Here is a 25,353-nt window from a genome sequence, read left to right as displayed (position 1 = left end):
GGGACTTGCCCAGGATTTTGACTTCCCCAGTCGTGGTGATCAAGAGACAGTCCGGGAAGCTGATGTGAGGATTTAGCATCCCGGTGATGGAGCAGACTCTGCAGTGGTTGTTGCAAAAAGAGCTGCAGCAGGCGACGCAGCCCTTCCAGCAATCACAGCAATTGGAGAGACAATTGGCGTGGCACGTGGCACAAAAGAAGAGTCTGCAGGAATTTATCAGGGACCAAGGGTAAGTACAGCATCAGTTGCTTCAGAAGTTGGTGAGTCCCAGTGTGGGGAGCAGCATGCAGATCCAGGGGGGTCAGCCTGTGTAAAACGGTGCCAGCACATGATCCCAATGCATTTCCAGTGACATTTGAAAGAGGAGCAATGGGAACCATCTGGGACACAGGAATATGGGCCCTCTGGTTAGCACCCAATTTGGGGGGAGGCTCCAGCAGCTACATGGCCCTGAGCAGTGAACAGTCCAGACACTATGATGATAATGAGGCCATATTAGACTGCATGGGCCTGTCTATGGAAAAGTACTGGCAGAAGTTTCGAGCTGCTAGATGGGCTAGAGCTGTATGGCCCAGGGCATTTTCCCAAAGACTGGGCTACCCATTGGTTAATGTGAGATACAGTACACAGAGTGTGGGTGAGATTATGGACTCCATAATTCAGGAGCAATTTCTACAAGGACTCCTTGAGAACACCCATGTCTGGGTAAGGACACATCAACTCTGGAGGTGGCAGTCAAACTCAGAGAGAAGTTTGAGGAAGCAGAATTTATCCCAGAAGGAAATGCATCAGTTTAACAGACCAGGGCCAGGAAAGAAAGTCGGAGAATTGGCCAGGGTAAAGCCTGCTGAGAAGAAAAGGGATAAATGCCAACCATCTTGGTGAAGGTGAGGAAGAGATGGGAGAGCAGCCTAGTGGACACTGTATCAGGGTGTTTGCTGGCTACGAAAGATGTGGTAAAGTCACACTGGATTCTGCTGGGGAAAGGCTTGAGTCTGGAGAGCATCCATGGGGAAAGAAGACTCTGCCCAATGGCCAAGATATCCCTGGGGGTCCAAGGAAAGTCCAGATGGAAACGGGTTGGGGTTATGGATAGGCTGTCCCATTTGGTGGTAGGGACAGACTGGATCCTCGTCCCCTTTAGGAAGAAAGTAGGCATCTGAGGTCCATAGCAGAAGGTAACTGAAGCATTGGGAAGGATAGAGAAAGGGTTCCAAGTAGGAGAACAGGGGAACCCTAAACAACAGGATACAAGCCGGCAGGTGAAAAAGGGAAATGAACATTCCCAAGGAGAAAATGGAAAAAAGGAAGAACTGGCTGAGCAGGCATTAGGGCAAAAAGGAAGCCCAAAAGTATGAGAAGGGTGTCCATAGAATGTTTGCTACCTCTTGCTCCCTGAGAAGAGGAACCCTGAGATATGTTATCACTAGGAAAAGGAGAGGCCATAGAGAAAAAAAGGTGATGAAGAAATAGAACATGCCCTGCTCCAAAAGAAAGAGGGCGAGCAGGAGGAGATCAGATCATAGATTCATAAATTCATAGATACTAAGGTCAAAAGGGACCATTATGATCATCTAGTCCGACCTCCTGCACAACGCAGGCCACAGAATCTCACCCACCCACTCCTGCGAAAAACCTCTCACCTATGTCTGAGCTATTGAAGTCCTCAAATCGTGGTTTAAAGACTTCAAGGAGCAGAGAATCCTCCAGCAAGTGACCTGTGACCCATGCTACAGAGGAAGGCGAAAAACCTCTAGGGCCTCTTCCAATCTGCCCTGGAGGAAAATTCCTTCCTGACCCCAAATATGGCGATCAGCTAAACCTTGAGCATATGGGCAAGATTCACCAGCCAGATACTACAGAAAATTCTTTCCTGAGTACTCAGATCCCAAATTGCCCCTGGTGTGAAGACCAGTGAGCTAAAACAGAATGATGGGGATATCCCTCACCCATGACATGTGACTTCTGTGGGTGGAGGTGGGCAAAAGGCACCTGGTGCCTCCTTTAAAGAAGGGAAGGTGTAAGGGAAAAGGAACCTCAACAGTCAACAGTTGGGAGAGGTGTGTGACAATGTGCTAGAAGATAACAGGAGCTGGACCCTAATTCTGATCACTGAGGGTCCAATCAACACTCCTGGAGAAGGCTGACTGGGAATGTGCAGCTAATTAGCTCATCAGGCTGGGAGGGTTGATTAACCAATTATCCATCAGCTGAGGGGTATAAAATAAGTCACAGGAAGGTAGTGAGTGGAGGAGGACCTAGGCTAGCTGAGCCCAGCAGATTTTGAGATCTGTTCCTCCTGGGCCCTCTGGGAAAGTGTCAAAAACAGTGTAAATATTTTGCTGCACAAGACTGTATTGCTGTTGGTGATGGGAATATAAGTAAATTCATACAAGATGCCACTTACCAGACAGTCTGAGAGGTTTCTGGGGCATCAGAGGATGGGGATGGAGTGTACCCCATTACACAAGCCATGATATGTGGATTTCAGTCTGAGTTTGGACTCAAGGTCTGTGGCTAGAAAATCATAGGAACAACACTGATCTGCGCAAAGCCTGAGATAGGCACCCAGGTTCCCTGTACAATGCATGGGAAGAGAGAGGTGCCTTAGAATGTGATCCACAACAGGAAGCATCCTAGGCAGGTCACTGCCTAAACTAGCCAGTGGGAGATGCCAAAAAGAGGGTAGTGTCCTAAGACCTGCCCCTTAAGGACAGAGGTGCCAAAGCCCTGCTGGCAGGGAGGCACCCCTCTCTGCTAGCACTCCACGACTGGGGATTCCTCTCTTGGAGTGAGGCAAGTTAGGCACCTAAGGAGGAGTTATCCATCTTATAGCTTTTAGCCCAGTGGTTAGCGCATTTGTATAGGATGTGAGATCCAGGTTCAATTCCTCCCTCTGCAGCCAAGATTACAAAGTCTATAGCAAAAGCTCAGAATAGGACCCAGATCTCTTGAGTCTCAGTCCAGTGCCTCAATGACAAAAAACAAAACAAAACAACACCCCTTTCTCAGAGATTCGAATGACAAACTCCAAGGGGAACACAACTTCCCTTCCCTATGGGTCACCTATTTACCAATCCAGTTGCCCTCTCCTCCACAGCAAGCCCATGGTCCTCCCTTTGGTGTCTCCTGGCAACCTGCCCTCCCTCTGTTCTTTCTTCAGCATCCAGGGGATTTGCAAACGTTGCAGTTGTGTGAACATCCTCCCTTCTATTTAAATAACATTGTGAACCTGCCCCCTAAGCTACGTCTGCACAAGTCCGGGATCTGATAAGAAGGTTTCATATAGCTCTTGTAAAGAGAGAGTAGCAAACTGCAGAAAAAGGAGACAGAACGGTGCTTTCATAATGCGCACTGCTGCTTCTGCTGTTCATTCAAGGAAGGAGAGAGACATTGTCCTGACCGCTGCTCTAGCACCTGCTGTGCCAAACACCAACTCCAAGGATAGGCTGGATGCTGGGCAGCTTACATGGAGCATAGATATTTGAACAAGTGTTGTCCACAAGTCCCTCTTGAGCTGCCAGTACAGTGGCAACGATTGTCTTTTTGTTCTGTTTTACAGCACTCAGCTCAGTCGGGTCCTGATCCATGACAGGTGCTTCTACGTTCTTTGATAATGCAAATAATAAATAGGAATAATTCTGGGTTGGTAGGCCTAAGAAAGGTGTTTTGAAGGTGTGTTAGGATGTAGATATTCAGGCCTGTCTGCAAAGGCCTGTACTTTAAGAATTTAGGTGTATTCTTATCACTTGGCTAGTTCCAGAGGTATAAAAGAAAGAATCAAAACCACTGTCTGCCAGTGTAAGGGCCTTCTCTTACTGTGACAGTTTGTGGCCCTGTGCGTAGGCTCAGGCCTTTGGCTAAGCAGCAGAGGCAGCCATAAGCTGGGAAGCGAACAGTCACATCCTCACATTCCAAACTAGTCACATTGAAATAAGGTGCTATTGGGCTGTTAGGCACTATCAGGACAGGATTGTATTCCTGTCACCTCCAGAGAGGGGGAGGTGCCTAGAAAATGTAAAAGGAAACTTAGTTTGATAGCATCCTGTCTGGCAAGAACTCACTTATCAATAGCTGGGATGTGAAATCCTCACTTCTGTATTGTCTTGTCATTGTAGTTCCCACTTTGCTATTGTTTGTCTGTATAATCTCTGTCTGGTTCTGTGATTGTTCCTGTCTGCTGTATAATTAATTTTGCTGGGTGTAAACTAATTGAGGTGGTGGGATATAATTGGTTACATAATCATGTTACAATATGTTAGGATTGGTTAGTTAAATTTCAGGAAAATGATTGGTTAAGGTATAGCTAAGCAGAACTCAAGTTTTAGTATATAATCTGTAGTCAATGAGGAAGTGACTGGGTGTGGGTGGGCATGTGGGTGTGGGAAATGGGAGCAGGGAATGGGGGTAAGAAAATTGGAATCATGTTTTGCTAAAGGGGGAAATGGGAACAGGGAATGGGAGTAAGGAAGTTGGAATCATGTTTGGCTAAGGGTAGGAATGGGAACAGGGACACAGGTGTAAGGCTCTGTGGTGTCAGAGCTGGGAAGGAGGATACTAAGGAAGGAAACTGGAATCATGCTTGCTGGAAGTTCACCCCAATAAACATCGAATTGTTTGCACCTTTGGACTTCGGGTATTGTTACTCTCTGTTCATGCGAGAAGGACCAGGGAAGTAAGTGGGTGAAGGAATAAGCCCTCTAACAAGGTGGCCTTCTGTTCTCTTGGGGCTTGTCTTCACTGGAGTTTTTCCCTTGAGCTAATTGATTGCCAGATCACTAGACATTGTTAACACCATTGAAAGACTAGTGTGGACACCTCCCAATCATTTGTTCCAGGCTACAACCTTTTACCCTAGGCTGATCCCTTGACTAAAGAACAAATGTTTGGGGAGTATTTACAGTAGATCTTACAGATGGAGACAACCCTTATGTGCACTGCTGCTGATGTCAACAGGCCACTCCTCTCCATGACACTGGCTGGTGTACCAATGACTGGTCTGAGCCCACCTATGATACATACATACAACTGTGTCCTGATCCCGGTCCTCAGCTGTGACTCCTATACCATGCTGCAGAATGAGGAAAACTCCAGACTTCTGCCAGACTTTGCTGTACATCTGAATTAACTTTACATGAGGAGTAATTTGCAGACTCCATTCCTTCTCCCCTGCAGAGTGCTGGTGGTTTCTTAATGTAAATTATTAACTTAACTGTCAGTTAATTTGTCCTTAAAATCTACCTATGCCCACAGCAATACTAAAAATTCAGATTAGCAGCTGAATTCTTGGTGGTGAAACCAAATCAAATCTCAGGGGGTTTACCCATCATTAATTTGAATGCAAATGTACCAAATGATCTGTTTTAGTACAGTTTCCTGTCCTACTGGTGCTTACATTTGAGCTTTGTGTGCACTGAAAATGTTTTGTCTGCTGCTTATCTACACTTCTGTGTAGTTGATATTGGCACATAATGAAGTGTATAACAGAACAATATCACCTTGTTTCTAAGCATTGATTATTTTTCCATATGTCTTGACAAAGGCAATACAAGTCATGTAAATGGATTGGCTAGTACATTTCCAGGTGCAAATACATTTTCCTTTTGGTGAAGAATCACAAAATCACAGAATATCAGGGTTGGAAGGGACTTCAGGAGGTCATCCAGTCCAAACTCCTGCTCAAAGCAGGACCAATCTCCAATTTTTGCCCCAGATCCCTAAATGGCCCCCTCAAGGATTGAACTCACAATCCTGGGTTTAGCAGGCCAATGCTCAAACCACTGAAGAGAGAAACAATGGAACCTATAAATGGAACTGGGCAAAATGTTTCAGATGAAACTTTTTTTTGGCAGATTTGCATTTGCAAATTGTTTTGGTTGAAACAAAAGAAGGAAACATTTTGGAAGTGGTGAAAGGAAATATTTGAAAAATTGAAATTGAAGTCACAGTAGATTCACAAGGCCCCAAAGCCCTGTGGATCAGGTACTCAGTTGGGATGTGGGAGACTCAAGTTCATAGTCCATACTCTGTACCCAGGTCTTTTTTCACCAATTGGCTATGCAAAGGTGGGTCTCTAATTCTTTCCTATTGAAGCTGTTCCACTTCATATAAAATACTTAAATATTCACTGGAGCAAGGGCTAGAACCTAACGGACCCCCTCCCAGGGGAGTGCATTTACCTTTCTCCACCGCCTTGTACAATCATTTACACCAGTGCATAGTGAGTGTAAAATGCTTCCATCTTGCTCTGGTAGCACTTGCATTCCCTCCCAGTCTTTCCTGCTCCTTCTTATCTTTGCTGCCCTAGTAACTTTGAAACCCAGCTTAATGCTAATGCATTAGTTGAGTTACAGGGTTCTTTGATAAAGTAGAATCAATACACTACGGAATTATCTAATTCTGTTCTGTTTACTAGTCCCTGCTCAATGCTGTAATGAGTTCCTGCACAAATTAAAGGAGAATTAATTGTGTGACATGTAGGACCAGGTGTTGCGGATTTTACAGATATGTTTTACTGATGAAATCCAATAAATGTGTTTAGTTTTTCTTTGTTTTCTATAACAGTTTCCCAAGTTTCCTCACAGAGAGGCACTTGCTAATGTGATTTCATGCATAATAATCAGATCAGGGTAAGGTTGCATAACAAGAAAGAACTTCTATCCTCTCTAGGTAATAGTTAAGTCCATCAGGAAATCAGTCTGCTTTCAAATAGGGTATATTTAAAAAATTATGATGCACTGATATCTTATATTCCCTAGGTTTGCAGGAAAGAAAGTGGTTAATGAAGTGTTGACCCACACCCTAAAAAAACAGTGATGCAGTTGCCAGCATATAGTATGTAACGGAGACATTGATACAATACTAGCCTAATTCCTAATGGTCTTGTTGGTCATGGTTATTTATGGGACAGTGGATCTCTCTGTTTCCACAGCGCACATAGTTTGAATCAGAAGCAGCCCTGTAGAGTCCTAAAGGGGAAAGGGGCATTGTTTTTACGTTTTCAGATCAGCCACATGAGTCCTCTTTTTCTAGGTCAGAGAGCAAATTAGAGGAGCACTGTTAATGTCACAGTGGCTAAGCTTGTGTCGGCGTTTCAATATTTTGGGGGGGAGATATCTCCCAGGATCACCTGCGCTCTGTCCCCCCCTGCCCAATTAATGAACTGACAATTATTTCAAAGAGCCTACACACAGTGCTTCTCGCTGGATCTGGAGGGCAGGTTGCAGCTTTTGTGGGAGTTTATTATTTTTTATTTGTATTATTGTAACAACAGGGTCCTGTCAGTGCTACTCTGATTTTCTTTCAGATGGGCTCAGGCTAGAACTTCCAGAGGGCATGGTCGAGTCTCTAAAGGAGTGACTCCCAATCCTTTCAGACTACCTTACCCCTTTCAGGAGTCTGATTTGTCTTGCCTAACCCCCAAGTTTCACCTCACGTAAAAAACTTCTCACTTACAAAATCAGACAAAAAATATAAAAGTCTCACAGCACAATATTACTGAAAAATTGCAGACTTTCTCATTTTTACCATTTCATTATAAAATACATCAGCTGGAATATAAATATTGTACTTACATTTCAGTGTACAGTATAAACAAGTCACTGTCTGTATGAAATGTTAGTTTGTACTGCCTTTGCTAGTGCTTTTTATGTAGCCTGTTGTAAAACTAGGCAAATATCGAGATGAGTTGATGTACCCCCTGGAAGACCTCTGCGTACCCCTAGGAGTACATGTACCCCTGGTTAGGACCCACTTAAGAGCTTCTACCTCTTTCTGGCTTGGCAAAAGAGAGCCTGAAAGTGGCTCCCAATTTCAGATCCCACTCATTGACACAGCAGCATGTTGCACTGTGATGACTTCAATATTAAACTGGTGTCCAGATCGCAAAAAACCCTGTCACCACTGCAGTTTGGTTTGACAGCAGGCTCATCAAGGAAATGAAGGATTTAATGGGCATGGAGACTAACTTGCCCTCTCAAAGCCTGATCCAAACATCCATAAGTCAAGGAGAGTCTTTCAACTCAGTTCAACAGATTTTGCATCAGACCCTAAGTCCCTTTAGAGAAAGGGATGAGGCGAATTCATGGCGGGGGCAGGGGCTAAGGGGAAGCTTGCACTGGGAAATGTATCTGTTCTGCAGACAGACAGAGAATTTCAGTTTGAAGGACTCCAGCATCAATATGAAACTCAGTTTTTACTGAAAAATAAATAAATTAAAAAGCAAAAAATAAATCTTAAATAAGATAAAAGAGCATAACTTTCCACAGGCATTTCTAGTCTGAAAGACAGAAAATAGTTTCGGTGGATGCTGAGTTGAAAGAGTTCACGAGCAAATATGCCAGTTGGCAGTTATTTGGCTTGAATGATGCCATCCCAGAGGAGAACATCAGCTCATAAAACTTTCATTCTGGAGGCTCTTGGATTCCTGTTAATTAATTGCAAAGGAGGCATTTTTTAAACTAGAGGTGTGCCAAGTAAGATATGATAGTTCCTGAAACACTTGCAGTTGCCAAGTCGCTGATATTATTGCTGTCTTCTTACAAGGACTAGTTCCAATCTATCGAGCAGCTGCAGAATGGTGATGATTCCTAACACAGGTGTACCACAGAAAATACTGGAGGGGAAGGGACTGTCAGAGGAAGCACAAGACAGCAACTCCACTGAACATAAAAGTTTGCAACATTATTTACTGGTGCAGTGATTCGCTTCTCTAGAATGTGGAGGAATGAAACCTAGTACCCCGAGAAAGCTACATCTGGACAAGAATGCAGCTGCTGGTCTGTTCACTGACACTGTGAACGCATCCCTCCATTTCGCTGCTCTGAGTTAAAGCATCGTCTCCCAACGGTCACATTCTGATTTTCAAAGCTGTGAATGGTATTGGCTCTAGCTACGGGAGGTGCTCGTCTCTCCTTCCAGGATGATGACCTCATACAACAACTTTGTTTTCTGTGTTGTTTTGTCTGTATAGACTGTAAGCTTTTGGGGTCAGGGTGAGCCAAACACAATGGACCCTGACCTCAGTGGGGCCTATTGGTGCTTCTCTAATACTAAATAATAATGGGAGAAACAGGGCTGTTGCCAAATGGGAGACGACTCAGAACCATAGACTGAGCCAATGTTGAACTAGCACATCTGATTTTGGTTTTCAGCAGTAACCCTGTCAAACACATTAGCAGCCTCACACTTTATATTTATTTACAAAAAAAAAAAAAAAAAGAAAATCCCACCGATAACTTTAGGTTTGCTCCTGTCGGCAGAGCTGCAAGAGACAGAGATTTTGGGAAGATATTGAAGATGCACAGATACCACAGTGATGGACAACCTTATAAAAACCTAGCTCAATGGACAGTAATTGATGTAGTAGCCAATGTGGAATTAGATAGTATGGTACAGTGAATTTGTTGGAACACAGCGTCATTTTCAGTATGCGTTCCCAACAAGAAAAAATGGAACAAACGATGATCTAAATAAGATGTATTTTGTCAAGATTAAGGGGAAAAAAGCAAAGTGGAATCTCATTGTTTATAGCTGTGAGCCCCACAGAGCCATAGATGGAGGTCATCACTTTGAATTTTTAAATCAAAGTTGTTCCTTAAAGAGAGCAGAGGAATAATAGGTGGCAGAAATCTTGTTCAGCTATTAATGGTGCCATTCTGTTTGCAAGATGTAGGAAAAAGAAGATAATGATTATCACAAAGTATGAGAAAAATGGGGAAAAAATAAACTAGAATTTCAAAGCCCTGAAAGCACTGGGGAGGCAGTTTTTCATACACCTTTTTCCACGTCTGACTAATACATCATAGCAGAGAGACCTCAGTAGAGCCACAGTTTAAAGACATTGATGAGAGCTAACAGAAGTACAGTTTTCTTTCAAAAGTGACCACACATTTTGATTTAGTGTTCAAGCTGATACAATTCAAAAGTACAAAAATTACAGCCCTTATTCAGGGAAGTGCTTACACAAGTGCTTGACTTCAATGGGATTTAAACCCAGGTTTAAAATTAAGCATGTACTAAAATTAAGCACATTCCTCACTAGAGATGCTGCCTGAATTGGGGCCTAAATTAAAGTAAGTGGGCCACATTCATTCCAGGCTCAGCACCATTGAAGCCCAAAAGGCTGTAACTTACAGTTTTACTGTTATCAGCTAAATTTTATTGAACTCATGTTTTGAATGTTCTTATTTTCAAGGGCTGTTCCTACTCCTATGGAAGCTAGACTCCAATTCATATCCATAGAAGGACAAAGCCCAGTATGAATCCCAGTATATATGAAATTGGAGTCACAATCTGATTGCAATGGGTGGACCTTGGCAAGACTAGGATGCTGGGTTGTGTCTGAAAAAGCATCAAAGAACTTTATTTCATTAGAAAGTTATGCTGAGTTAGAACATGAGCTTGAGAAATCGTCTTTACCAACACGATATTGCCCATGATGTTGCAGTAAGTGTGGACAGGGACAAGTCATGCCAGCTCATATACTCTACTGGGACTAGGTTTTACTTGTGACCAGCTGACATGATATTGAACATGACTTCTCCCCGTACACACTGACTGCACAGTCATAGTCAGAGTCCTGTTAGTGAACACGACATCTCAAGGTCATGTTTTGACTCAAGGTTATTTTATAGTGAGGAAAAGCCTTCAATGTTCAGACACTTTTCCAACTTTTCCAGGACCATATATGAGGAGACAGGAAACAAGACCCCCCAGCAGCAGCCTGAGAGCTCTTCACAAAAAGACATAGAATCACTCATAGAATCTCAGGGTTGGAAGGGACCTCAGGGGGTCATCTAGTCCAACCCCCTGCTCAAAGCAGGACCAATTCCCAATTTTTGGCCCAAATCCCTAAATGGCCCCCTCAAGGATTGAACTCACAACCCTGTGTTTAGCAGGCCAATGCTCAAACCACTGAGCTATCCCTCCCCATATGTACGAGAAGGCAGATGAAGAGTCTTGAAGAGCAACCCTTGACTGCATATAGCCAGTACTCTAAGGAAGCTTCCAGAAGCTAGGACTGGACAACAGGGGATGCATCGATCACTTGATAAATTGCCCTGTTCTTTTTATTCCCTCTGATGCATCTGGCACTAACCACTGTCAGAAGACAGGTTACTGAGCTAGATGGACCATTCGTCTGCTCCAGTACGGCCATTCGATGTTCTTAAAGCTTTTCTGAATCCCTTAAAGATAGAAATAATTGTTTATTCTTTGTATTCCAATAGTGCTTAGAGGCTGTAACTGAGCAGTAGGCCTTCCCCAAAGTGCTTACAATCTAGACTGACAATGGGTGCAAGGAAGGGATACAATATGCAAGCAGAATGAGTAGTGGCAAATGCCGTGAGAATGACACCTGCTTCACTGACCATTTCAGAACATTAGCAAGGGTCCAACCTCATGGTTATTTCTAGGAATGGGTAAGAATTCAGGTAGAGTCCTGGATTTTTTTTCCGGCACCGTTTTGTACACCACTACATTTATACAAAATCTCAAATATAAACACCACTGATGTGTCATCAGGCTCAGTGACAAAATCAAGCAAAACTGTGTAGAATAGCTGCTATTGTTGGGTAACGGGGTGGAAAGTAGCTGGAGAGTTCAAATGCTCATCAGAAAAGCGAGGTGGGTAGGTAGTTGATTGATATTTTAATTGAGTTCTCTGAACCAGAAGGAAAAATAAGAGGAATGTATGTGCTATTTTCTCTAGTCACTGGGCTCTATCATCTAGTCCAGGGGTCGGCAACCTTCAGCACGTGGCCCATCAGGGTAATATGCTGGGGGGCCCAAAACATTTTGTTTACATTGTCTGTCCGCAGACATGGCCCCCTCCAGCTCCCAGTGGCCGCGGTTCGCCAATCCCGGACACTGGGAGCTGCGGGGGGCCACGCTTGCGGATGGTCAACATAAACAAAATGTCTCGCGGCCCGCCAGTGGATTACCCTGATGGGCTGTGTGCTGAAGGTTGACGACTCCTGGTTTAGTCCATGCATAACCCACATAAGGTGTAAGGAAAGTAAAATAGCCAAGTTACACTCAGTGTCATCTTAGGGTTTGTTTCTATGGTACATTCAATACATGTGGGATTTTCCAAATACACAAGATTAGTCTAAGAAGAGATGGGCAAATGTCTTCAGGATCCTATTCACTGAGACTACTTTTTAATGGTGGAATCATAGAATCGTAGGACTGAAAGGGACCTTGAGAGGTTTTCTAATCCAATCCCCTGTACTCAAGGAAGGACTAAGTGTTATCTAGACCATCCCTGGCAGGTGTTTCTCTAAGCTGCTCTTTAAAATCTCCAATGATGGAGATTCCACGACCTCCCCTAGTGATTTTTTCCAGTGCTTAATGACCCTGATAGTTAGGATATTTGTGATTCCCGGCCAATGGGAGCTGCAGAGCTGGTGCTTGGGGCGGGGGCAGTGTGCAGATCCCCCTGGCTGCTCCTGCTTCCGGGAGCCGCATGGAGCTGCTGCATGCATGGAGTGGAGCAAGGCAAGCCCTCAACCCTGCTCCCTGGCTGGAGCACCGGAGCGAGGAAAGCTCCCAGCCATGCTCCCTGGCGGGAGCTCGTGAGCCAGATTAAAAGGTGAGATGGGCTGGATGCAGCCTATGGGTCATAGTTTGCCCACCCTTACCCTAGAGGATATAATCGATTCTCTGGCACTTCTCTCTTTTTGAAGTTAAAATGCTGCCAGGCATGTGGTGAGGGTGTTTGTTTTTGGTGGGTGTTGATAGGGAGTTGGGGATACAAGAGGGTGTTCATATTGTGAATGTCACTTATGGTGGAAAGTCTTTCTTAAAGAGGAAGGTTTTACAATGTTTCCTCAAGATACTCAAACTGTGGACTTGCCTGATCTCCCCTGGATGATTGTTCCATAGCTGGATTCCCTCAACAGAGAATGCTTTTGCAAAAAGAAAAGGAGTACTTGTGGCACCTTAGAGACTAACAAATTTATTGGAGTATAAGTGTTCGTGAGCTACAGCTCACTTCATTGGATGCGTTCGATGAAGTGAGCTGTAGCTCACGAAAGCTCATGCTCAAATAAATTTATTAGTCTCTCAGGTGCCACAAGTCCTCCTTTTCTTTTTGCGAATACAGACTAACACAGCTGCTACTCTGAAACCGGAGAATGCTTTGTCATCAACTCAAACATGGTTTGTCCTGGGCTGTGTAAACTGTATTTTTTGTCAAGGAGCGCAACTACCATGGAGGTTCATATATTGAACTTTAGTCTTTGATGTAGCTGGGGTTTGAACCATTAATTGCTTTGAAAATTAGGACCAAGAACTTAAACTTGCATCAGAAGATGACTGGGAGCCAGTGGAGGGACTTGAGCGTGGGCCTGGTGTACCCACAGCAGTCTGAGCCCTGGAGAAGGCAGGCAGCTGTATTGTGTACCAGCTGGAGCCTGTCCATTGTCTTCACATTCAGCTTCAGATGCAGTGAGTTCCAGCAACCCAGCCTGGACGGGACAAATGCATGGATTACTGGGGCCAGTAATTTCTCTGCCTCTTTCAGTCCCTTTTACCTTATCTGATGGACTTTGCTTCATTCAGAACGGTCATTGTTGGTGTTCACCCCAAAATCAGATGTGGTCTTTGTAATGTTAAAAAGTCCAAGGTTCATGGCTGGCCTTGCAGGGTGGGAATCATGTAGCACATGTAGCCTGGACCACAATAAACAATGGCTTGTGGTACTGCAGCACTTTAAGAGATTGCATGAAGTACCTTACATATGCCACTAATATAGCAGTGTTCCCTCATCTCAGTTCTCAGCCTACTTGTAACATTCCTGTCAGTGAAGTTAAACGAGGGATGGTTTGGACCCCAATGTCTCCTCTTGGGGAGATGTTTATATTTTAGAGCGATAATAACGGCTGCCTCCTAAATCCCACTTATATTCACTCTCTTTCGACAGGAGTGAAACTGGCTTAGGCTTTTATTTTCATTCCTGTTCAACTTTAGCATTTCCCCTTAGATTACTCCTGCCATCGCGGTCTCTCTTGCTGTGGTTTTGACAGCATGCCACTGCTGGCACAATGGGGACCACACTGGGCTGAGTTTCCTCAAAGCAATGTCCTGCTGGGTAACAGGTCCTTCTGCAGGGGGGAGTTGGCAGAGTACAGCTGGAGGGAGACAATATGTTCCTCTCTGTCTTCTTCGATTCTTTCCATCTCAGGGCTCTGAAGGGCACCCCTCTTCACCACACATGTCAAAACCTCTGTTTCTGGAATCTGAAGCAGATAAGCTGTGGCAAGGTTCAAATTCACAGGCCCTGAAAGCAATAGCTTGCATTAACTTGGATCCTAAGGACCTGCATTAAAAACACTCTTGATCGTTCCCTTTTAGGATTTTTGCTTCAGATTAGATTAGAAAGAAACATAGGTATTTCAGACTGCCTCTTTTCTGTGTTTATACAGCAGCCTGCTGAAACAGGTCTCTATCCTGATTGGGGCCTTTGGGATCTGCAATAATATATTTACTACTTAGTAACAATAATAATAAATAATAATAATTAATCGACACTAGCATCTTTTTGTATATAGGTTACATGTGTGTTGGTTGTAATATGTGAGAATCTCACATCAGTCACATGTCCACTTGGGTAAATTAGTAATGCCATTCAAATCAGTGGAGTTATACTCATGTCAAAATGACGTAAATAGGATGAGTATCAGGGCCATGCTATTTATCTAGTATTTGAATAGTTATAATAGGGTATTGTCATTGTGAGGGACAATATGATTTATGTGAATAGAGTCCTTGATTTTTATACATGGAATCCCACAATATTTAAAAGAGAGAGGGTCATTTATCAGCTAAGGATACACAAAGGTTTCAAGAGTAGAAGTGACTCCGTTTCTTAGTGGGGGAGAAGAAGAGCGTTCCAGATAGATACCATGTGGGTGGGCATGATATAGGAATCTGAACAGAATAGACCAGGCAGCATGATACTGGGGAATTTGAGGGGAACTGCAGGGAAGAGGTAGGAGCGGGGAAGTGGGTGGGTGGGGAATAAACGGAGGTGAAGGGAGGACAATTTTGAATTAGACTCCAAAATGGTTCTGAAAACAGTGACAGTGATGGCGATGCGGGTGGTGTGCTCCTTTTCCTGTGTGGTCAGAGTCCTGGTGGTCTCAAGACTCTGGGCTGCTGGACGTTTAAAGAGGGGGGCAGATTGAAGACCCTGTTCTGCTCTCTTTGTGCTGATTGCATGACTCAAAAGACCCAAAACATTGCTCATATCACCTGCTAGGGATATCCCTGAGAGACCCCAGCAGGCACAGAGCTGTCAGAGCCTACAATTTCTATGCTTCCCTCCCTTCAGCCCCAGGCACAGGGTGAGTATTGAGGGTAGGGGGAGTGGCTAGAGCATATCATGTTCCAACAATTCCTAGCTAGCGTATGATTCCTAGGGGATGATATACTAGCCAGCTGGTGCACTTTATAGCAGACCTCAGGATACTCCGTCCTTGCCAGGGGCTGGAGAGAAAATCATGGAGCCATGACTGGCTCTCTGAATACCTCTGTCTTTGCTGCATCCAGCAGAAACTTAATACAGTGGAGAATCTGGCCCCAGGGTTTAACTTTACCATAAAGTAGAGCAATACAAGGTCAGAGTCATAGACTGTAAGGCCAGGGGGACCACCATGATCATCTAGTCTGACCTCCTGCACAGTGCAGACCACAGAATCTTTCCCACTCACTCTTGTAATAGTCCCCTAACCTCTGGCTGAGCTACTGAAGTCCTCAAATCATGATTTAAAGACTTCAAGTGACAAAGAATCCACCATTTACACTAGTTTAAACCTGCAGATGATTGAATAATTTATCTAGGGAGCAAAGAAAAGATCTGAGGTGAGGATTGTAACAGCAGAGGCAGAGGCCAGTGGAAGAAGAAGATACTTCATTCAGAAATCAAATTTTAGTTGTGGATGGTTGCAACAGCGGACGTACTGATGTAGCCAGAGCCAACACAGGCAGATAGATATGTAAGAAAAAGGGCAGAAAGTGAGTGGACAAAAATGTAGAGCTGTGTATCATCCACCCCAGGTAAGATAGCAATGAGACATTCCAGGTGAGGAACACACATTAACACACCTTGTTATCTGTATGGAAAGAGAGGGATCTATGACTGGAGATATGGCCAACCATTCTGAGAAGGGTAATCTCAGAGTGAACGTTGGTCAAGTGGGAGAAGCAGTCAGAGGGCTGAGAGAAGGGGAACGGGAGAAGTTAAGATGACTTTCACCAGCTCAGGATCTGGCACTAAATACTGAGAGAGGACTTTAGTGAGCTGGCATCAGCACGCATAGCATGGAATCTCGTATGGACACTGGACTAATGAAGGACAATACTGTAAGGGGATAATTTGAATTATCATTATTTATGCCTTAATGTGCACAGTGCTTCACAGAGCACTTAAAAAGTTTAAAATGGACTGAGAGAGTATTTGAGTGGTACCTGGAGACCTTGTTTGGCCCATGGAGAGCAAGAGGCTGTGCCCAGTATCAGACCCCACAGGGAAGAGAAGCAAAGGCAAGAACAGAAGAAGGAGACAAAAGGATGAGTTAGAAATAGAGGATACAGAGGCTCATGTGCAGTAAGATGAGGGAGGAAATGAGGGCTGAGATGCATGGAAGAGCAGCATTGTGCAGAGACTTTATAGTGAGGACATAGTGCTTGAACATAATGTGGAGGGAAAGAGGAACCAACCAGGAAAGGGATTGGAGGAGGAAGTGACATGATCTGAGCGGTGGGATATATCAGAAGCTGATTTGAGCAGTGTGTTAATATACTAGGCACAGTCCTATCCATTGCAGTGCCACATCATGGATTAAGCTCTTCAAGGCAGAAGCCCAATCTTCCTATACACTTCTATGGCCCTGTGCACTGCCGTAGTATAGATAATCACAGTGTCACCCCTCTGCTGAGCTGCAGTCGTTTTTTAGGGCCTTGCAGCTCAGTTTCCTATTTGGATCAGGAATTGGTGATGTGGAATCAGATATTTCCTTTTTGTAATCTGCTTCTTTACAAAGTGTACTCAGTCCCTGTCCCAGAGACAACTCCTATTTGCAGAAACCTCTGCCCTGCCTTCAGAAGTCTCTGTCTCTCTCCAGGGTCACACACAAGTCTCACCGCTTAACAGACTCTGTACCCCACTTTCCCCCTTAGTCCCTGCACCCTGGGAAATCCTTAATCAAAGGCTGGTCACTAAGACCACCTGGCCTGGCCCAGTGAGCCTGCGTATCTATCCTGCTTTAGAGCAGCTGCTCTGCTACACAAAGGAACTGAGGGCTTTACCTGCCAGAGAAAGGTGAGGACTATAACCCACACAATACCCTTAATGACTCTGTGGGTGCCCTCACTGCCTGGCTTCTTCAGCTCTTGCTACGGGGAGTTTCATCCCAAGAGCATATACATCAATGACCCCCTAATACGCAAGTCATAATAAAATTAGCACCCCTGTTTTCCTTTAGATGTACTCTGAAATTATGCCTAAACCGCTTACTGAGGTTAATGGGATCTTCATGCGTGCATCCAACCTCATGTTTAAGAGAGTTGACTCTTAAAAGGGCCACAAGAAATTAATATTAAGCCCTGAATGGTTTTTTTGTATTATTTTGGCTGCTCCCCATTAGAGCATGCCTGCATGCAGATGACAGTGTATAAATATAAATTGTTCTGCTCTGACACCTTCCAACACTCCAACTGCCAGTAATCCATCCAAAATATAGGGGTGTGCATGCACTTCCCCTCCTACACACACACACACACACACACGCGAAGGAGCACTTCACTTTAGGTCAGCCTATCTGAAAGTGCTTTTTAGCTCCCGATGGAACACTTTCCTTGAGAGCAAGCAAGCTTATACAATGAGACCAAACCATTCTGCTATTAAAAATGGGACATGCTTTTTAATTAGATATCCATGGAGATTGCTTTTTTTTTAACATGAAATTTATTTGTTCAGTGCCCTTGAATGCTAATGCAAAGGGTGCTTTACTAGTGTGTATATTAATTGTAACTGAAGGGAAGAAGAAGAAGATGGCCCTTTGCTTCCTCCACAGATGGCTGCTTTTCACTAGCCACCTAGATCTACTCTATTGTTGCTTTAGATACCATGTTATCCATGTCCCACTCTGAACCGCTACTATCCAGTTCTGACTATTCAAACACCTCACAAAAGAATGAAATCATGTGAAAGCACAGAAACCACGAAAGGAATTATTCCTATATCCCTCTGCTTCCTTTCAGCATCTTTCTTTCCCTTCAGCTGGCTTTTGTCTCCAGTTTCTAAGGCCAGTTGAAAAGTAGACATTTTGTGCTGCAAACGTGTTGTTTATTTTCTCTCCTCAGAACATGGAGAGCTTGATGTATTGCTTTATATAAACGCTACAGATTAAAGCTGCTCTTAATATTTATGGAGTTTTTAAACACGATGCTAATACAGCGCTGCTGTCCTTAAAGATATAACAAAACACAACCCTCTAGGGAAAAGCTATGAAATAAATTTTTTTGAGATAACACATTTCTTCACTTTGCATAAATTTAACACCATGCTCTCTGTACAATATGTGATCTTTCCGCTATCTCCCCAAAGACACAAATAGCTCTGGTGAGATGTCATGAAAGACAAGCAACAAAGGCTAAGGAAGACACCACATTAAGGATCCTGAATTGTATTTAGGGGTTGTTTGGGGGGGAGGAGTGGCCTACTTAAAGTTACAGAGCCTTCCAATGTTGTGATGCAAAGTTGGGTCTGCAAAAGCTATTAGAATATGTATTAACCATATTCAGACATGAAATCTTAGCAGTCAACATGCAACGAGCAATATTCATGACGGCTTTGAGGTGCCTGTAAAGCAAATGAATAGGACTGTGCAGTCACCTCCGTTCAGAAAGAGGGTTGTAGTGTACATCATTCTGTAATACCAGGCTTTGAGCTAATTACTTGTACTGACGGGCTCACTGGGAATGAGATATTACAATGCAAGTAGTATGTCTTGATGCAACAGGTGGCTGCACAATGCCACCTGGAGCAGTTGCTGTGCCAGAAATAGCCTCTTGGAAATTATGCCGCTTTGGGAACTTCACACCTTTCTTTCCTTTTCTAAACTCTTTGTAAAGTTATAAACCACCATCCACGACTGGGAATTTGTTAATATACTGCATCCAAATAAAAATGCAAGCCTCATGATAGGGGAAATGCTGGATAAAATAATACATTTACATTGATCACATGTATTCTGTAGGTTACCGTACTAAATGGCAGCATCTCAACATGCATCTCTTCCCCTCTCTCCCTGCAATTTCCCTCTGTCTTCCCTTGCTGACTTGGCAATCTGACAGCCCCTCAGGCTCTGCTGCTGGAGACCTGGCAGTTGAATTTAAGGTCATCTTGAACAAAGTAAACAGGGGTCTAAAGAACTGTAGTCTTATGTAACTACAGTATTACAATTAAGTTGGACCCCAGTCCTGCTACACTGAAGTTCCTGGGCTCTCTGTAGATGCTATATATTGAAGGATCAGGATCTTGGATAAGATATGTGTAAATGAATCAGACTTGACATATTGTTAGACTATTGCAGTGGAAGATGCATCATTTGACAGGCAACAAAGCCATGGAGTGGACCTGATTTTGGTGTCTCTAGCTCCTTGACCTTCATGCGGTTAAATTCAAGCAAATATTGTTATTATTAACATTACTGTTGATTTGCTAGACTTGTACTAATCCAGGAGTAGAAGTCTGTAAATTATGGCATTTATTTTCACTAGATTTGCTAAAAGATTTAGTATTCATCTTGTGACCTCAACGCTGAGAGGTTTTAGTGATCTCCTTACCGGTAATATCAAATGAAACTATGTGCCAACCAAACACAACATAGATGCCCAATTTCAGTTGGTTTAACTAGTTAATTGCTTAAAATGAAGCTTAGTACAGTGAATATGCCCATTCTTTGGATGGGAACCTCCACTAACATTCATATAAAAGAAAACCTGCTGGTCTACAAAGGAAATGCATGCAGTAATTATCCACTGTGTGGCGATTGTCAGTGTTCAGTATAAAAGGCTTTCCCAAGGTCCTAAAATCTTCCTTCCCCCAGACATCCATGTTAACTGGGGTGAAGAACTTAATTTCCAAATTCCCTGAGCAGCCACAGACCTCGTCCTTCTGCAGGAGAAAAATAGCCCTCTGCAGGAGAACAATAGCATATTGTATCCTCTTGGCTGGAAATGAGAAGAGAGTTTCTAATCAGTAGAGGAACGAGATTTTACAACAGCCTTTCAATAGAAGCAGTGGGGAACAAACAACCTACATAGTTTTAATATGGCTTGCGATAACAGGGGTGTCATAAATATAAAGGGAAGGGTAACCACCTTTCTGTATACAGTGCTATAAAATCCCTCCTGGCCAGAGGCAAAACCCTTTCATCTGTAAAGGGTTAAGAAGCTAAGGTGGCACCTGAGCCAAAATGACCAATGAGAGGACAAGATACTTTAAAATCTGGAGGGGGGGAAACAAAGGGTCTGTCTGTCTGTGTGATGCTTTTGCCAGGAACAGATCAGGAATGCAGCCTTACAAGTCCTGTTAAATTAGTAAGTAATCTAACTAGAAATGCATTAGATTTCCTTTTGTTTAATGGCTGGTAAAATAAGCTGTGCTGGATGGAATGTATATTCCTGGTTTTGTGTCTTTTTGTAACTTAAGGTTTTGCCTAGAGGGATTCTCTATGTTTTGAATCTGATTACCCTGTAAGGTATTTACCATCCTGATTTTACAGAGGTGATTCTTTTACCTATTCTTTAATTAAAATTCTTCTTTTAAGAACCTGATTGCTTTTTCATTGTTCTTAAGATCCAAAGGTTTGGGTCTGTGTTCACCTGTACAGATTGGTGAAGATTCTTATCAAGCCTTCCCCAGGAAAGGGGGTGTAGGACTTGGGGGGATATTTGGGGGAAGATGTCTCCAAGTGGTCTCTTTCCCTATTCTTTGTTTAAAACGCTTGGTGGTGGCAGCATACGGTTCAAGGCCAAGGCAAAGTTTGTACCTTGGGGAAGTTTTTAACCTAAGCTGGTAAGAATAAGCGTAGGGGTCTTTCATGCAGGTCCCCACATCTGTACCCTAGAATTCAGAGTGGGGAAGGAACCTTGACAAGGCGACTTCAAGTCTTATAGTCCATGTGTATTACACAACTGTTTGCTATAATACTCAAACAATAGAGAGAAGACTGAAGTTATCTCTATGGAGGGATATATTCAACTAAAACTGTCATAGCTGTGGTTTGGCTAAAATTCACAAAAATACAATAAAAAGCCTCAGCTAAAAAACCTCCAAGGGTTTGGGCCATGTACAGTTACTATATGTTACTGAGGAAAATAACTTAGTTAATTTTTAAAAAGGATTAGCAAAAAAGCCCATTGAACTCAACAGAAAAACTCCCACTGGCTTAAACTGGTGTTGGATCAGGTCCTAAGTGAAAAAAATACATGCAGTGCCTAAATTAATGCAGTTAGACTAGGATAAAAATGTTAACGGCTACAAATCTTCATTGTTCAGGCAAGAAACTTTTCACTAGCTGGGGTCAAGAAAAAATTCCCTCTTGTAGGTTAGTATTCCACAGTTATGTGCATTAGGGGAATCTGAGTCCATGAGGCCGGATGCGTAGCATCCGAGAGTGCTAAAGGAGTTGGCGGATGTGATTGCAGAGCTATTGGCCATTATCTTTGAAAACTCATGGCGATCAGGGGAAGTCCTGGACGACTGGAAAAAGGCTAATGTAGTGCCCATCTTTAAAAAAGGGAAGAAGGAGGATCCTGGGAACTACAGGCCAGTCAGCCTCACCTCAATCCCTGGAAAAATCATGGAGCAGGTCCTCAAGGAATCAATTCTGAAGCACTTAGAGGAGAGGAAAGTGATCAGGAACAAGTCAGCATGGATTCACCAAGGGCAAGTCATGCCTGACTAATCTAATTGCCTTCTATGACGAGATAACTGGTTCTGTAGATGAAGGGAAAGTAGTGGACATGTTGTTCCTTGACTTTAGCAAAGCTTTTGACACTGTCTCCCACAGTATTCTTGCCAGCAAGTTAAAAAAGTATGGGCTGGACGAATGGACTATAAAGTGGATAGAAAGCTGGCTAGATTGTGGGGCTCAACGGGTAGTGATCAATGGCTCCATGTCTAGTTGGCAGCCGGTATCAAGTGGAGTGCCCCAAGGGTCGGTCCTGGGGCCGGTTTTGTTCAATATCTTCATTAATGATCTGGAGGATGGTGTGGATTGCACCTCAGAAAGTTTGCAGATGACACTAAACTGGGAGGAGAGGTAGATACGCTGCAGGGTAGGGATAGGCTACAGGGGGACCTAGACAAATTGGAGGATTGGGCCAACAGAAATCTGATGAGGTTCAACAAGGACAAATGCAGAGTCCTGCACTTAGGACGGAAGAATCCAATGCACCGCTACAGACTAGGGACCGAATGGCTCGGCAGCAGTTCTGCAGAAAAGGACCTAGGGGTTACAGTGGACGAGAAGCTGGATATGAGTCAACAGTGTGCCCTTGTTGCCAAGAAGGCCAATGGTATTTTGGGATGTATAAGTAAAGGCATTGCCAACAGATCAAGGGACGTGATCGTTCCCCTCTATTCGACACTGGTGAGGCCTCATCTGGAGTACTGTGTCCAGTTTTGGGCCCCACACTACAAGAAGGATGTGGAAAAATTGGAGAGAGTCCAGCAGAGGGCATCAAAAATGATTAGGGGACTTGAACACATGAGTTATGAGGGGAGGCTGAGGGAACTGAGGATGTTTAGTCTATGGAAGAGAAGAATGAGGGGGGATTTGATAGCTGCTTTCAACTACCTGAAAGGGGGTTCCAAAGAGGATGGCTCTAGATTGTTCTCAGTGGTAGCAGATGACAGAACAAGGAGTAATGGTCTCAAGTTGCAGTGGGGGAGGTTTAGGTTGGATATTAGGAAAAACTTTTTCACTAGGAGGGTGGTGAAACACTGGACTGCGTTACCTAGGGAGGTGGTGGAATTTCCTTCCTTAGAAGTTTTTAAGGTCAGGCTTGACAAAGCCCTAGTTGGGATGATTTAATTGGGGATGGGTCCTGCTTTGAGCAGGGGGTTGGACTAGATGACCTCCTGAGGTCCCTTCCAACCCTGATATTCTATGGTTCTATGATTCTTTGAAAAATCCAGTACTGACCACTTCCGCAGATAGGATGCTAGAGTGTGTTATGAATCTACATTTTAATACTTATAATGTTAAATACATTAGCATTAGAGTGCAAGTACTGATGGACTTTCTAAGCTATGACACCACTTAATTCACCCCATTAAAATGTCTCCATTCTTAGAAAAATATACAGTAGCCTGTCTTAATATTTATAGTATGATCCATTAGATGACCGATTACATGAGATTCACAACAGACGCTGTCTCTAGAAATCCTCAGTATGAGAACTGTGTTGGAGAGGGCTATTGCTCTCCTGCAGAGGGACAATATCTGTGGCTGCTCACGGAATCTGGAAAGTAAATTCTTCACCCCAGTTAACATGGATGTCTGGGGGAAGGAAGATTTTAGGACCCTGGGAAAGCCTTGTTATACCGAACACTGACGACCACCATACAATGGATAATTGCTGCATGCGTTTCCTTTGTAGACCAGCAGGTTTTCTTTTATATTAGCCTAGCCAATTTTGCTATATACTAATATGAGAACATGTATCTCAATGACTCTAACAAGATTTGTGCACTGTGCTTTTCAGAGAATAAACCACTCTGTAAGTTAACTTAAGATGTAGATACACCAAAATGGCTCCAATAGATGGCTCTTCTGCTCACAGTAGCCATTCAGGAAACTCTGGTTTCGCTCAGGGTCCCAAGACACTTGTCGCAGAAGGTGAACAGCGTCTAGGAGAGCTATAGAGCCAGTTCGCTCATCCCTGGGGTAGAGCGGCTAGTGTTTGACAACACACAAAATGGCAATTCCTCCATCTGATTATGAAGCTGTGTTAATGGAGATCCAAACAGAGCCCAGATGATTAGCCAGATAACGGTTCTAAGGTTGAGCCACAAAAAGCAAGCACATATGGATGTGTGGCACCCACAGGGCTCTGACAAGGGCATGTGTGGAAGGACCTTACCTTTTGACAAGCAAAAATCCCCCTGGTGCAGTGCAAGTGTAACCCACACACCTCCTGGTTGTGGTGTTCTGTCCCATCTAGTGGCACCGAGACCACTTAGAGAGAAGGTTAAATGAATTTGCTCTACAGCCTTAGCTAACAGCCAATTGGCTTTTAGCTTATGTAGTAGAGCAGTGGTTCCCAAACTTGTTCTGCCGCTTGTGCAGGGAAAGCCCCTGGCAGGCCGGGCCGGTTTGTTTACCTTCCGCGTCCACACGTTCAGCCGATCACGGCTCCCACTGGCCGCAGTTCGCTGCTCCAGGCCAATGGGAGCTGCTGGAAGCGGTGGCCAGTACGTCCCTCGGCCCACGCCGCTTCCCGCAGCCCCCATTGGCTGGGCACAGTGAACTGCGGCCAGTGGGAGCCGCGATCGGCCGAACCTGCGGATGCGACAGATAAACAAACCAGCCCGGCCCGCCAGGGGCTTTCCCTGCACAAGCGGCGGAACAAGTTTGGGAACCACTGTGGCAGAGGCTCATGCGCTGAGGTCCCAGGTTTGATCCCAATGACCAGTGTCTGTCCGCGTTACAAGTGGGGGCTCATCTGGGATTTTAACTGGAAAGTCTCTGAAGCTCAGGTCGCGCTTCCTCAGCTAGGGGAAATATATAACCCACACACCTTCTGGGTGTGGTGTTCTGTCCCATCTAGTGGCATCGAGACCACTGAGAGAGAGAGAGATAAAATGAGTCTGCTAACAGCCAGTTGGCTTTTAGCTTATGTGGTATTGGCTCATGCACTAGCTCCAGAGGTCCCAGGTTTGATCCTGCCTGTCGACAACCGGGGCTTGTCGGTGTTACACAAGCTTTGGAAATTCTGCTGTTAGAAAATCTGACACGAGTCAATTTTCATTCACCAACACAATATTTCCGTCTGTGTCATGTGGTTGGAGGGACAAAAGGTCAGAGTTTAAATGCAGCTTTTTTTTTGGCTTCACTTTACCTCACTCTGAACATCACTGCGGTGATCGGCTGTGCAGAGTCTGAGAAAGGAAAGGAGAGGAGGCAGCAGAGGGTCTGTCTTTTTGTGGGAGGCTGGGGAGGTTAATGGTAAACATCTTTCTTGCCTGGCTCTTTGGAAAGAGTGGTGGAACGAGTACCTTGGAGAGAGAGTTGGGGTCATTGGCCTGGGACGGGGGGAGGGGTAGATATTACCATA

The sequence above is a fragment of the Caretta caretta genome, chromosome 2 (genome assembly GCF_965140235.1).
Source record: "Caretta caretta isolate rCarCar2 chromosome 2, rCarCar1.hap1, whole genome shotgun sequence".
NCBI classification, from domain to species: Eukaryota; Metazoa; Chordata; order Testudines; family Cheloniidae; genus Caretta; species Caretta caretta.
This window is presented reverse-complemented; position numbering follows the sequence as displayed.